General features: G+C 30.3%; 1 long non-coding RNA gene across 2 annotated transcripts in view; it reads left to right on the top strand.

The window, feature by feature from the left end:
• LOC107065811 (uncharacterized) overlaps positions 1-14,397 on the top strand; it is a 181,978-nt gene that overhangs the window by 96,343 nt on the left and 71,238 nt on the right. The window contains exon 3 of one of the 2 annotated variants that reach the window (XR_016177737.1): positions 7,674-7,736. The exons of the other annotated variant lie outside the window; for it this stretch is intronic. This is a non-coding gene — a long non-coding RNA (uncharacterized LOC107065811). Of the gene's footprint in view, positions 1-7,673; positions 7,737-14,397 lie in introns of those variants that run through there. 2 annotated transcript variants of the gene reach the window in all.

The raw sequence follows: 14,397 nt of genomic DNA, 5'->3' as shown, positions 1-14,397 counted from the left end.
TTGCGGCTAATGAACTTTCGAATTCCTAATGCTAATGAATAAATTGATGCAAATAAGAATAATTATAGTTAATGGTATGGTTTGTAATGAGATAACCATAACGTACATGTGCCTATCGCAGAGTAATTGTAAGACAATTACCAGAACGGTCCGTATGTTTGTGACCTAGATGGCGCTACTCTACGCCTTTCTACTATTTTGGCGGGAATAATAACTCGCTCACAATAATAATAATAATAAAAAGAGTCGTTTGGGAAAATAAAATAGACAAATGATAAGAATGATAAGAAAGGATAAGAGTAATGTATATAAAGATAAAATCAAAAGTTCTTTTTTTGATATTCGATAGGGAAAACGAGCACGAAACGATGACGTTTAAAAAGCAGAAAAATCTTTAGAAACTTCGTCGTTAGTTACGTCCTAGTGGGTAAGCCAATTTATAGAGAAGGAGGAGAAAGAGAAGGAAGAAAAGTAGCAGGAAGAAGAAGAAGAAGAAGAAGAAGAAGAAGAAGAAGAAGAAGAAGAAGAAGAAGAAGAAAAAAGAAGAGGAGGAGGAAACTTAGCAAAGCGAAACGATGTTGGCTGCGTTTTAAAAAGAACCTGGTTGACTATACCAACCCCATTTGAGCAAAAACAGGACAGAAGTGATTTCTGTTCTCGTCCTCGTCGTTCGACAAGTAACTCGGGCTGTGGGTGGGGCAGAGGGGAAGATATCTGCTATTTAAGGTTCGAGATTTTGAAACTAAAGTGTAGGTTTTTTTTTAATGGAAAGTCCAGTCGTACTAGTATTAGTATTAGTATTAGTACTAGTAGTAGTAGTAGTAGTAGTAATAGTAGGAAATGTAGAAACAGGATTATTCGGATTTTGGTTATAATGAGAAAAAAGTAGTCTTCGAGAAAAAGATACTTATCTAGTTCAATATATATATAATACTTTACTATAATATACTAAATACTATACTATAATAAATTACAATACTATAATTATATATATAATAAATTCATTTACTTTTTTTAAATATAATTTATTGGTGTACATTACGTAATTTTTTGTTTCATCTTCTTCTTCGAATTTTGAGATTAACTAAAAAAAAAAAATTGAATGAATGATCAAAGTATTAATAATTTATCATAAAAAAAAGAATAAAATAATATTTCCTTGCTTTGATAGAAAACCCCAAGGTTACTTGTTACGTTGATTAATATTCTTGAATGAATGCATTTCATTTTTTTTTGTTTTTTTTTTTTGAACGTTATGAAAAAAGAAAAACGTTATTCGTAGTGATTTTCAAGAATCTTGTTCTTTTCTCATGAAAGAAAGAGCCCGGAGGTAAAAGTCACCTGGAACACTCGACCCGATAACCGGTCTTTTATGAAACAAGCTAGTTTGAGAGTCACCTTTCTTCCCTCCTCCTTCTCAACCTCCTCCTCAATCTCCTCCTTTTTTTCCCTACAAACGAATAAGGATAACTTTGATATATACGGTTAAGTGAATAAAGTCGTGAAACGAGCGTGTTAAACATTCGACTACGACGACGAATGCAACCAACCAACCAACCAACCAACCAACCAACCAACGAACCACCACCATCACCACTACTACTACCATCAACCTACCTAAATCGAAATCAACTTCGAAACTAACACAACCGGTGTGTTGTAGTAGTAGAACCCAGAACCCACGTTTGTCATTTGTTAAAACGAGTACTTTACTCAAAACGTAAGGAAAGAGATTGGTATCTGAATCAAGTCATGACTTGATTTTTTTACCTTACTTTAGTTTCCTGTTTTATCTTTATTTATCTTATTTATCTGAATTCGATTTTCTATGCCAAGGCTACAATGAATTATTTATTCAACCAATTATGTATAATATTATTAGTTTATTTTTGAATGTTACGTGGTAAGTTCATTAATATTCAAATCAAGATATTGAAATATCTTTGGATGGTGAGTTTAAAGTTGGTTTTATAATTTAAAAATATATATAACAGATGATATCATAATTTTTTCAGGTTAGAATTTGTTATATTCTCTTATTATATTTAATAAATTATTATTATTATTATTTTTATTATTTTCATACGTAATATTATTGTTTATTAAATATTATTATGTTATTTTATAATAATGGTTCATTGGCTGCACTTCTTCCTTTTTTTTTCTTTCTTATTATTTTCATAAAGTTTAATGGTCGTGGGGATAATTAATTGGTCCAACTGTTTTTTAACTTCGTATAATTAATTACTGCTAATTGAATAAATTTTATAACAAATCTCTCTTTCTCTCTTTCTCTCTCTCTCACGTTTCATTTTCTTGTTCTATTTTTTTTTTTTTTTAATATTTCGCGTAGGTTTCTTTTTTCAAATAGATAGAACACGTGTTAAACGTAAGTAACCTATTGGTATTAAATAGAGTTAGTTCGAGAACGTTGAACGGAACTGAGGGGTGAGAAAAGGAGGGGGGTTAGTCGAAACGATCAGCGAGAAGAAGTTTCCAATTACGAGGAGGGTGTTATCCCCGTTTTCGGTTCATTGGATTTGTTCTTCAATCGACGACAAGAATCAATCGGTTTGACCTCGACTTGTGACAATCGATTTCACCTCGATGAAATATATATATATATATATATATACATATATATATATATATATATATATATATTATCTTTAGATGAACATTTTATTTGACATGGTGTTTCTTTTACTTTATTACTGACTCTGGCCGATTGACATAACGACTATGAAAAGCCCAATAGTCCCAGTATATTTTTTTATTGGGGGTTCTTTTTTTCCAATTCCTTTTCTCACAGTTGTTTTTTTTTTTTCAATTAACACGTTGAGCGCCATGCGAATTTTTACAGAAATCTTCGTCAAGCCACGTACGGCAGAATGAAAAGTTTAGTGTCAGTCATCGGCATCTGACATGGCCTGAACGGGAGATCAGTGTCAGTCACATATGACTGACGTGGCACTCAACGTGTTAAATTTAACATATACACAAACACACAGGCCCAAACAGGCCCACACAGGCCCAAACATGCCCACACAGGCCCACACAGGCCCACACAGGCCCACACAGGCCCACACAGGCCCACACAGGCCCACGTAGGCCCATACAGGCTCACATAGGCCCTTACAGGCACCCATTTCTTTTACATTATACTTCAACTTAACAAGTATACATTGTGTGTATATATATATTATATATATTATATTTTACTATAAGAATGTAAAGTAAATTCATTTATATTTACTATTTACTTAACGTTTAATTATAATAATTAAAAATTTAAAATATATTATACAAGGAAATACGTTGTACTATATTGTCGTAGTATTCACGTATTAACTTTACATTTAATATTCATACTTCGTTTAAATATCAATCGACCCTTTTTATTTTTTTATTTTTGCAACGGAATAATAATTTATAATTGAAGATCATAGTCTCCCCTTCAATTCCCCCCTTCCCTTTCCGTCCACGTTCACCGCTCTCCTTGAAACCGATAATCCATAGTAAAATCAGGAAGTAAGTTCGTATAATCGATATGCAATTATAGACTCGATCCTTGAAACTAGGTAGGAGTAATTACTAACCGATTACCTTGTATATACCTACTATCTTGAGGATTTCCCCCCCCCACCCCCCTTTCCACCTCTACCCCTACCCCTCTCGTTATTATATATATATATATATGTATATTAAGGTGAAGCAAAAGTTCTTCGTGCGTTTATTATGTTGAAACTTTACTTTGAAACAGTATAATGGTATTGTTTTTACAAAATTTACTTTGGAAAAGGGTTGAATGGGTGGTAAAGGGAGGAAATATTAATTTAAAAAGAAAACTCGCGAACTTTTAAGATCATCCTAATAGATAATATATTTTAAGATTAAAGTTTACTTCAATTTCATTTGATTCGATTCGATACGATTTGATTTGTTCGATGCGACACGACATGAAACGAAACGAAACGACACGACACGACACGACACGGTTCGTTGTACCTAGGCGAAAATTGTTCGCGTTACGGTCTTTTGCTCGTAGTCAAATCGAATGGGTCAGTACACAGGTGATAGACAGAACAAAAAAATACAGAAAGAGGGAAAGAGAGAGAGAGAGCAAAAAAAATGGGCCGGAAGGATAAAAACGAACGCGTTACGTGAAAACTGGCTTTTACATCGATAGGTTTCTCCCTATACCCTTCTACCCAAACCTTTCCCTCATCCCAACACCCAATACCTAGCCCTGTGTTCCTAGTTTTTCGTAATTATTCAAGGGAAAAACGAACGTCACAGGTTCTGCCTCGTGCTTTCTCTCTCTCTCTCTCTCTCTCTCACACTCTTTCTCTTTCTTCTTTGTGTTTTTTTTTTATAAATATTTTTCGTATCAACAAAAATTTCGTACCAAATTTTCTCTGTTCGTTCGTTTCTCGTCGTTTATTTTTCTAAAAAGCAATTTTTTGTTTGTGAATGAGATATAATTATAAGGATTTCGTATTAAAAGGTTATGTAGGTTTTTAGGTACTCTAAGATTTCAATAGATGGCACTGTATTACAACTTAATTATTTCACGATTTTTTCAGATTTACATATGACATAACTAACCTTACTTTTTATATTTTTTTAGTGTATTATTATTTTAATATGTTCCATTGCAATTGTGGTATCATTTTGTGTGTTGTTATAATTTACTAAATAGTTTAGAAGTATATTAAATAGTTAGTATAATATATTAATGCTAATTACTATAGTATTACAGTATAATATGATATAATACTCTCTAATACAGTATAATATAAAATATTATATTATACTGTACTCTCTCTCTCTCTCTCTCTAATAATATTATATATTATACTGTATTAATACTATATAGTATAATATATATAATACTATGTATTATACTATATAATAATATAATAGATTAGGTTTTCATTTAAATTACTATAGTATTACAGTATAATATAATTATAATACTAATACAGTATGATATATAATATTATATTATACTATACTAATATACTATATAGTATAATATATCTAATACTATATTACACTATATAATAATATAATAGATTAGGTCTTCATTTTATAATATAATATAATACAATAATATAATATAGTATAATATATACGTTAATCAATACTATTAATCTTTATATTATTTAAAGGTTATCTACGTTTCTAAGTAGTGTAAATTTTCAATAGATGACACTGTATCACAATTCAATTATTAGGTTATTAACTATCAAATGTCTGATTACTGTTCGTATTATTTTTACATCAAAATCAGACATTCATTTCATATTAAATGACCTAATATTTCAATTTATATACGACATAACCTTACTTTTTCTATTTTCACTTGCAATATTATTTTATATATTCCATTTAAATTATGACATTATTTTGTATGGGTGTTTATAGTTTATTAAATAATTTAGAATTATTATTAAATCATGATTTTATATTAAAGCCACAATAATGCCTATATATGTATATCGTATTAACTCGTAGCCTATAAATTGGCAAGTTAGTGAAAAACGATGAAAAAAAAGAAAAAGAAAGAAAGGAAGGGGAAGAGAAAGTAAAGGATGATGGGGTTTGGAGGAAAGCAGCGTTTTGCTTTCGGAATGACGACTACGACGACATACGGGAAAAGGAGACTCATTTTTGAGGCCATCGTGTGCAAGCTCTTTAACGTTCCGTTGTAGACAAAAGTGCTTTTAAAGCTTTAACGAGCGACAGTTCGTGGCATTGTTCGCCTATCTGTGCGGAATGGAACGCGGAATGGTTTTTTTTTCTTTTCCTTTTTTTATTTTTTTATTTTTCCAACCTTCTCTCTCTCTTTCATTTTGTTTTTTTACTTTATCCATTACTAGCGGGATTCTCTTTCCAAAAGAGATTTTTCTTCAGTATCATTCGAGACTAATAGTATAAGTTTCTTTGTGTTTTTACAACTTTTTTATTTTTTATTACAGTGAGCTCATATTTTAATTCGATTCTAACGATATCAAAAAAAAAAAAAAAAAATCAAAGAAAAAAAGAAAAAAAATGCATATTGGATCTAGAAATTCACATCGTGTTACAAAATTGTAAAAAAGGTTATTGAATAATTGAATAATTTTATATATTTTTATTAATTAATTAATATAAATTAATATTTTATTATATATTTTATATATTATTTGCAATAAATAATATTTTATTTATTTAACTAAATTTTATTTATTATTATTTTATATTATATAATATATTATAAATAGTTATTATATATATATAATAACGATTGGAAAACTACGTTTTAAAATGTAAATTAAATAATACGCATATCTTTAAATATAATAAATAATAAATAATAATAAAAACAGCTAACAAAGATTTATAAAACAACATTCTAACAATAAGATAGTAACATAACAACAACGTACGATTACGAATTTATCCTAAAACTGTATACTCCTGTGAGGGAGCATCCTAAAGGAAGAGAGTAGGAGGAGTAGGAATAGGAGGAGGAGGAGTAGGAAGAGGATCCTTTGACCGATCCCTAAGGACATACTAGAGTTGCATATATAGATATACAACAAGGAACAATCAGATATCGTTGTATATGGTTTAACACGCGTGCATAAGAGAGTGAGTAGATAGAGATAGAGAAATTCAGTAACCATCATCTACGCATTAGAGTTCAACGTTCCCTTAATCATCCGTTACATACGTACGCTGATCCTTGTTATCGAGTGTACAATCCTGTTTGCGTATAGTTCACTGAGAATAATCCAATATGCGGCCAGCCGTTGTCGTAATCCTTCTCATGAATGTCACCAAGCAAGTACGTTCCGCATGCATTCGCGTTCGCCACATGATCGGCATCTCTCCATCCATTTCTACACTACACCTCTCCCCAACCCTCAACCCCCAATAGTACCCTCTTTCCCTCTAAAATCCCTCTTTCTCTTCCTCATCCTCCTATCACCCCTTTATCCACCATTTCCTTCTCTATCTTCCTATTTCTGTTTGCCGATAAATCGATGGATCACCACCAACCCCCAAACCTCACCAACACGCTGATATCAAACCTCGTCTCGCTAATGTCCGACAGACGCCATTAACGTCATTTATTTGGATTACGAATGGGCAGGACGACGATCATACGGGGTATGCTGATGGCGCTGGTGGTGGTGATTTTAGGTTATGTTTACTATAAGAAATAATGTGTACTGTGTGTGTGGGGTTGTGTTTATATGTGAGTTTTCATTTTTGTTTATTTTTTTGTATCTTTTTTATATCCTTTCGTTATGGATGCCGATTATACTCGGCACCTATGAACAATGTTGATTGGACTTGTTTATACGAGTATGCTAATAATTAAATTATTAGCTTCATTGGATTATTATATTAGCTTAATTATATATAGTAATCTATTATTATCTTTGAGATTATTTTTAGATTTTTAAAATCAATCCTTTGAAATGAATCGTCTAAAATTTATTTAATCAATATTTGATTTCTTTATTTACCCATAAAAGAGATTTCTGTTTTGTCTCATGATGGAATAATCTTCCAATGTGTGATACAAATCAGACAAGTTAATAATTCAATATGTATTCGATATGTAATCGTAAACTAGACTTTATTATTAATTAAGAATTTTAATTTTGTTGTTTCAGGTAAGAAGCGTAAGAAGAAACAAACGATGGGTGGGAAACATTACGTAACATCTTGCTTGTATTGTATGTTTTCAAGGAACACATTACCAGATCTGATAAGGTGACGTTGAAACAACAATCATTAATTTTATCTCTCATCATTTATTATCACCATTACTTCATTATTTTTTTCTTAGTAACATAATTATCTTTCATCGTTCGTATGATAACAAATAAGAAGCATGTAAAATAATTACACAAAAAAAGAAATACAAAACATGTATAAACGCTCTGGCATAAAAATGAGAAATTTGTGCCCACTTTTTTTTCAGACACCTTTTTTTTGACAGAAAAAGTTGATTTTAACAAAAAAAAAAAAAAAACGTAATATTATATTAACGTAACAAAAAACGTATTGGTAACGTTAAAGAAAGATATAAATCGTATCCGATTTGCCATGTTTTAGAGAGACGACATGTTCGTGAATCGTAGAAACCAGAGCTTATTTCGATTCTTTCTCGAATCGAATGCAACCGTTCAATCGATCGAATCGAGAAAGAATTGATTCAAGTCAAACTATTAAAGTGCAGTGTATCGAAGAAGAAAAAGGTTTTAGCGGTGAATGTATCTACGAATTGTGGTGGGGGTTTGGATTATAGTGGGGGGGGGGCAGTTGAGAACAGTGGGGGACGGGGAATGGTGGGGATGTAGGAAACAAATCATTTTAAGTTCAGTGTTTCATATACGAAAGGTAGAGAACGATAAAACTGTAACAGGGTGAGTTTATCAATCGATTGAAGAACAATATACATTCAATCCTAAGTAAAAGGGTTGACCACCATTATTTTAACCCATTTTTATTCAATCTTATTAGATTATTTAATAAATTTGTAACGTTATCGTTTTGTTTAAGTTTTTATTTCTTAAAATTACTTGTTTTATTTTTTGAAACCTTTTTACTTTATCTTATTTATATGTGTGTGTGTGTGTGTTTATACATAGATTCATAGTGAGTTTGTAATAGGAATATAAAATGTGCAAGAAGAAATTTGCGTTGCATCGTCGAATCGCTTTTTTACACCTGACAGGTATCTCAATTTTCGTAGTGTGTTTGTATCGTATACATTTTTCCAATACAACTTGTTATTTCGAAAAACATTTACGAATGATAGGACGAATTTTGTTTGTTTGTTTGTTTTTTTGTCGATATATAGATAGGAGTGCATAGATTTCCTTGTATGTGTTATTTTGTTTTTTAGAAATAACATTTTATTTATTTTTTTTTTATTATCGAAACGTAAATATAGTGGATAGAAAGAGAGAGATAGAGAGATGGGTACAAAAGTATTTTTGAAATAAAATTTACGAATAACAATTTGTATATTTTGTTATCAAATATCGAACGAATCATTTTCATCATTGATTTCATCGTCAACAAAAAAAAAAAAAAAATCGATCAGAAGCAAAAGTTGCTAGCAGTTTATCGAATTCGAACGGTTTCTGTCAATCGGAAATCGTTAAATTCGAGAAAGTTTCTTTGAATTACCCTTTAAGTAGTTTCTACGATGCCCCAATTTAGCGAACTAAATTGACGAGTTCTTTGCCAAAGGGCTAACTTTTTTTATGCCCTTAACTCCACCCTTATATTCCGTTTTTTCCTAAACAAATAGAAGAATCGTGGTTAGTTTGTTTCTCATTTTTTGTATGCTCTCGTGTGTTTTTATTTTATTTTTATTTTAATTTAATTTTAATTGGTTTGATTTGATTTGATTTTTGTTTATTTAATTTTATTTTATTTTATTTTAGTTTAGTTTAGTTTATTTTTATTTATCTTATTTTGTTTTGCTACATTTTATTTAATTTTATTTTGCACGTTTTTTTAGTTTATTTGATTTGACTTGATTTTATTTTTGTTTATTTTATTTTATTTTAGTTTATTTATTATTTTTTTTTTTAATTTTATTTTGCACGAGACAAATTTTAAAGGAAAGAAAAAGAAATTAGAAAAACTCATCTTTTACGTATTTCGATTTGATTCGATTCCAACAATTTTTTCTTCCTTTTTTTCTTCCCTTTTTTTCTTCCCTTTTTTCTTTCTGTTTTTTTTTTGTTCTCTTTCTCCATCTCTTTTTCTTGAAGCTTCGAAGGTCTATCGAAACATTTCTCATAAAGGGTGACTAACGCTGGTAGGGTACTGTATCCAGTTCGCAGAAAAGCGAAAAACTTCTTAATTAAATTTTCTGAGTTAAGATCGTGATTTTGTAACAAAATGTCGCATTTCTTTCCACGATTGGCATCTTCAACATTCGTTTTTCAGTTTAAACTTTTCTTTTTTTTCCAAAGTAACTTAAGGCGAAAGAAGAGGGTGGGTAGAAGGGAAAAAAAGAAGGAAACTATTTCTTCTTCTTCTTTTACTTTACGGGGAATACTTTTAACTCGACTTTGACAAAACTTACTGTTGCGTGGATTAAATAATTAGCATATACAGGATGACTTATATATATATATATATCTGTATATATAATCAGGTTTGAAAAATAAATGTTTCTTTTCTTATTTTCTTTCTTCAAGTACCCAATTATAATAAATATCCTATGATTAACATTAACCAGAGTTGTACGATATTAAATCTCATTTAAAAAGAAGAAAAGAAGAAAAGAAATATAATTGAATGTCAATGATTGTATTAATAAAATATCATGTGTGTAGATCACACGTGTTAGAAGTGAAACCTTCTTAAAACCTTCGCTTCGAGAGAATGAGTCAAATGCAGAGTATCAGGAGTAAGATAATTGTAGGGTTTATTTATCATAAATAAAAACAGCTTTGCTTGTGAAAAACGTGGATAATCTAGTGGCCAGTAGAAGAACTAACTTATATTGAAGTGAAAACTTCTTTAGAATGGGTGTGATTTGAAAAAATGTAACGGATCGGTAGGCGGCTATGTAACGGAGCGGCGGGAGGCGATGAAACGGCCGCAATACTAAATAAGAAGAGAATACAATTATCCTACACCAGATATTTTGTATTCGTCTCATTCTCTCGAAACTTAGTTTTTAAATGTGTGGGATTGAGTTAATATGAGTCTACGCTTCGTAGTATGTAGTTGCACACAAACACACACATATACAACACTTAGTAGCTAGGAGTGGGGACTACGAAGCAGTGCATAAAGAGGAGACCGAGATAATAAGAAACAAATGCATACTGTCATCTATCTCATTCTCTCTTAGGCTAAATCCTATAGATGTGCATATGTCTGTCTCGTTTTCTCTTTTTAGTACCGTAACCGTTTCATCGTTTCGTTGCCGTTACCATGGATTTTCGTTCGCTTTTTTCAAATCATCTCCCATTCTAAAGAAGTTTTCACTTCAAAAATTACAACAGGTGTACGAGCATGATTATCAAGGATTATTTTAATCATTGAAAGAACTACTCATTCATTTCACTATTTGAAATCTATAAAAATCGAATAAAATAATTCATGGCATTTTTAATAATATAAAATTAATCATTACAAACATTTCTACTTTTTTATATCATTCAAAGGTCATACAATTTCTTAATGATATCTCTGATATCACATGAGAAGGATCATAATCCAATTATATTTTTAAAGTACATTATCAAAGACTTACTGTGAGATAGAGAGAAGAGGCTTGAGAAGGATAGAAGAGGGGGGTGGGGGTGAGGCTTTTGATAATATCCTATCTCTTAGGCCGAATAGGCGACGTTGTGCGTTCAGCCCCATAAAGGGAATTAATACTCGTGGCAAAAGCGAATACTAACACCTCATACTGAAGCACCACCCCTTTGAACGTGGATAAGCGGAAGAGGATGACTTTGGAGTCTCTGTCTCTCCCTGTCTCTTTATGTATGTATGTGTGTATGTATCTGTATATATATATGTGTACTATCTTGCTACAAAATTATACATATAATGTTGTACTTCACTGTATACTACTCAGATGATAGTATTGGATTGACGAATGTGTAGCCATGTATTTGTGTGTGTCTGTGTGATTTTTGGGTCTGTGTATGTGTATGTGTGTGTAGGTGGTAGCAGAGAAATACCTCGGCAGCTGAGAGCAATTAGTACCAAGGACTAGCATAACTCGCGTTTTACATTTCTATTCACGTAAAGGAGAAAATCTTTAAAGTAGATGAAAGATGAAAGATGATGATGATGATGATGATGATTATGAAGATGTCTTATTTTACAAATATTACTTAGGTATCAACGAATTCATCAAGATGATCATTTCTAATATTTTCTTTTTTAATTTTTCATTTTTGTTTCCTTTTCATAAATTCATTTATAAACGTAATCATAATTTATGCATTAATTATAATTGAGTACATTTTGTATATTTTTTAATATTTTCTAATTTTATTTTGTGACACTAAGATCTATTTAATTATGTGATAAATTTTTAGTTACAAAATTCTTTTTTCTATGCAAATAATTCAATTTTTATTTATTTATAATAAAATATAAGAATATATCCTAAAAATACATTTGTAATTTAAATCTGTTGTAAAAATTACTTGCCTGTTAAAACATTCAACTGTACTTCTATGCCATGCAATTTTATTTTATTATTTTTTATTTTATATTTTAATATTTTTTCTTTCTTCTTTCCTTTTCTTTTTATATTTTTCTCTTTTTTCTTATTCTTCTATTGAAAGGACTCAGAAAATGCGGTGGACTTCTCTAGATCTTCCTTTCTCTTTCTCTTCAAACCCTTTTTTTTTTTATTCCGTTATAGTCGTCGTCGTCCTACTACAACTCCCTTTTGGAGTAGTTCGTAGCAAAAGGGATGAAAATAATTTGCATAGGCGCATTCAGTAAGAGCTATGGTACAGTACGGTACCGAGGAAAATGGAAAATATTTTATTTTACTGAAAGGGAGAAAGAGAGAGAGAGAGAGAGAAAAGAACGGTAGTGGGGTGGGGGCAAAGTGAATGGGAGAAACAGAAAAACAGTAAGAGAAAGAGAAAGAGTAAGAAAAGTGGGGAGAGTAGGAAGAGTGGGGAGAGTAAGAAGAGTGGGGAGAGTAAGAGGAGTGGGGATAAAGCAAAAGGGGCCGTCTAAAGGCAGTTCGTTAATACATTCGAAAGTATAGTCCGTTCTGTGTTATAGTATTAGCATAATTGTGGTTAGTAATAGTAATAGTAGTAGTGGTAGTAGTATTTTTAGCTATTCATGTAGAGAAATCACCATTCTTAATGACAATTTTCATAATTTTCAAGCGGGTTTCCAAATCGCCGCAATTGTATGCAGATTTTCATTAGGGAATTGTCTACCGTGCACGGAATTATAACTGTAAGGGCGACGTCGTCGTCGTAGTCATAGTTGTCGTCGTCGTTTGCGTCGTCTGCGTCGTCGTCGGAAGCTTTTAAATACTCCTCCTTGTATTCAGGACGCGTTGTTAACGATTATAGCGCCCTTTTGCATCTTCATCGTTAAAAATATAGAAAGAGAAAGAGAGAGAGAGAAAATCATCTTGGAAAGAACACCCTTACGATATTTAGTACCAGAACATTCTATGAATGGTCCATTATATTACATATATAAATATAAATATTATTTTAATAATTTATTTCAATATTTTCAATTTTATTTAATATAATAATTTTAATATTATTTAATTTATTATTTTTATATAATTTAAAAATATATACATTATGTATATCAAATTAAAAAAAAAAGTATTATTTTAATAATGTATTTTAATTCAGTTAATTTATTAATTTAATATAATTTTAAAATATATAAAATTAAAAAAAAAAAAAAACTTCTGAAAAATTAGTTTTTGTATTTACTAAATTATATACTGTATTTTTTATTTTCTTTAATTTTTTTATTTTTTATTTTAAATCGGCTGAACCACCACGTCTTTTGAAAGATCTTCCATTTTATCGTTATAAAGCTTTGACGATGTTCGATTAAACAACTAAAGAGAGACAGAGATAAAGAAAAAGTAAGAAAAAGAGAGAGAGAGAGAGAGAGAGAGAGAGAGAGAGAAAGAAGATGGCGTTAAAACCAAAGTTTCGAACCTTGGGATTAGAAAGTAATGCTTTACGAGCGATCAACCGTTTCAACGTAACTTTTCTTTCTATTCCTTATTCACTCTATCTTTCTCTTTATCGCGAATTAAAACTTTAAATTTGACTAACGATCTTCAGTAACGTAAAGTAGGCGGATTTACGAAAAGATTGAAATGAACGGTTAGGTCCTCACTTTTAAAATATACTTTTTCCTTTTTCTTCATAACATTTTCGTTTTATTTTTAGATCTTATCTCGAAGAAGATATTTTTTTTACGATTTTTAATATATAGATTTCATGAAAAAAAAAAAAAAGAAAAAGATTAACCTTTTGAGCGCCATTTTACGAGTATACGTGTTTGTCAATATAAATGCAAATAAATTTAATTGATTACTAAAATTATTTTTTTATTATTTAATTTTTTTTTACGGTGATAAAGCCATTAACATGAAATTTACGAAAAAGATTTCAAGTTAAAAAAAAAAAAAAAAAATAAAAACGATAAAGATGGCTACAGAACAATTGGTTGTTTTGAAAACGAATCACGTAGTATTTTTGTATTTTTTGTTTGATCGAACAGAATTAGTTTATTAGATAATCTCAAGATTATGTAAGAAACAAAAATACTTGAATTATTAAATACAATTTTATATTAAATTAAACGAATTATTTGAATAAAATCAATCAACTTAAT

Source organism: Polistes dominula, unplaced genomic scaffold (genome assembly GCF_049000335.1).
Source record: "Polistes dominula isolate Pdom_NZ unplaced genomic scaffold, Pdom_raw_medaka contig_19, whole genome shotgun sequence".
NCBI lineage: Eukaryota > Metazoa > Arthropoda > Insecta > Hymenoptera > Vespidae > Polistes > Polistes dominula.
Note: the sequence above shows the minus strand (reverse complement) of the source record. Positions and strands in the feature narration are given on the sequence as shown.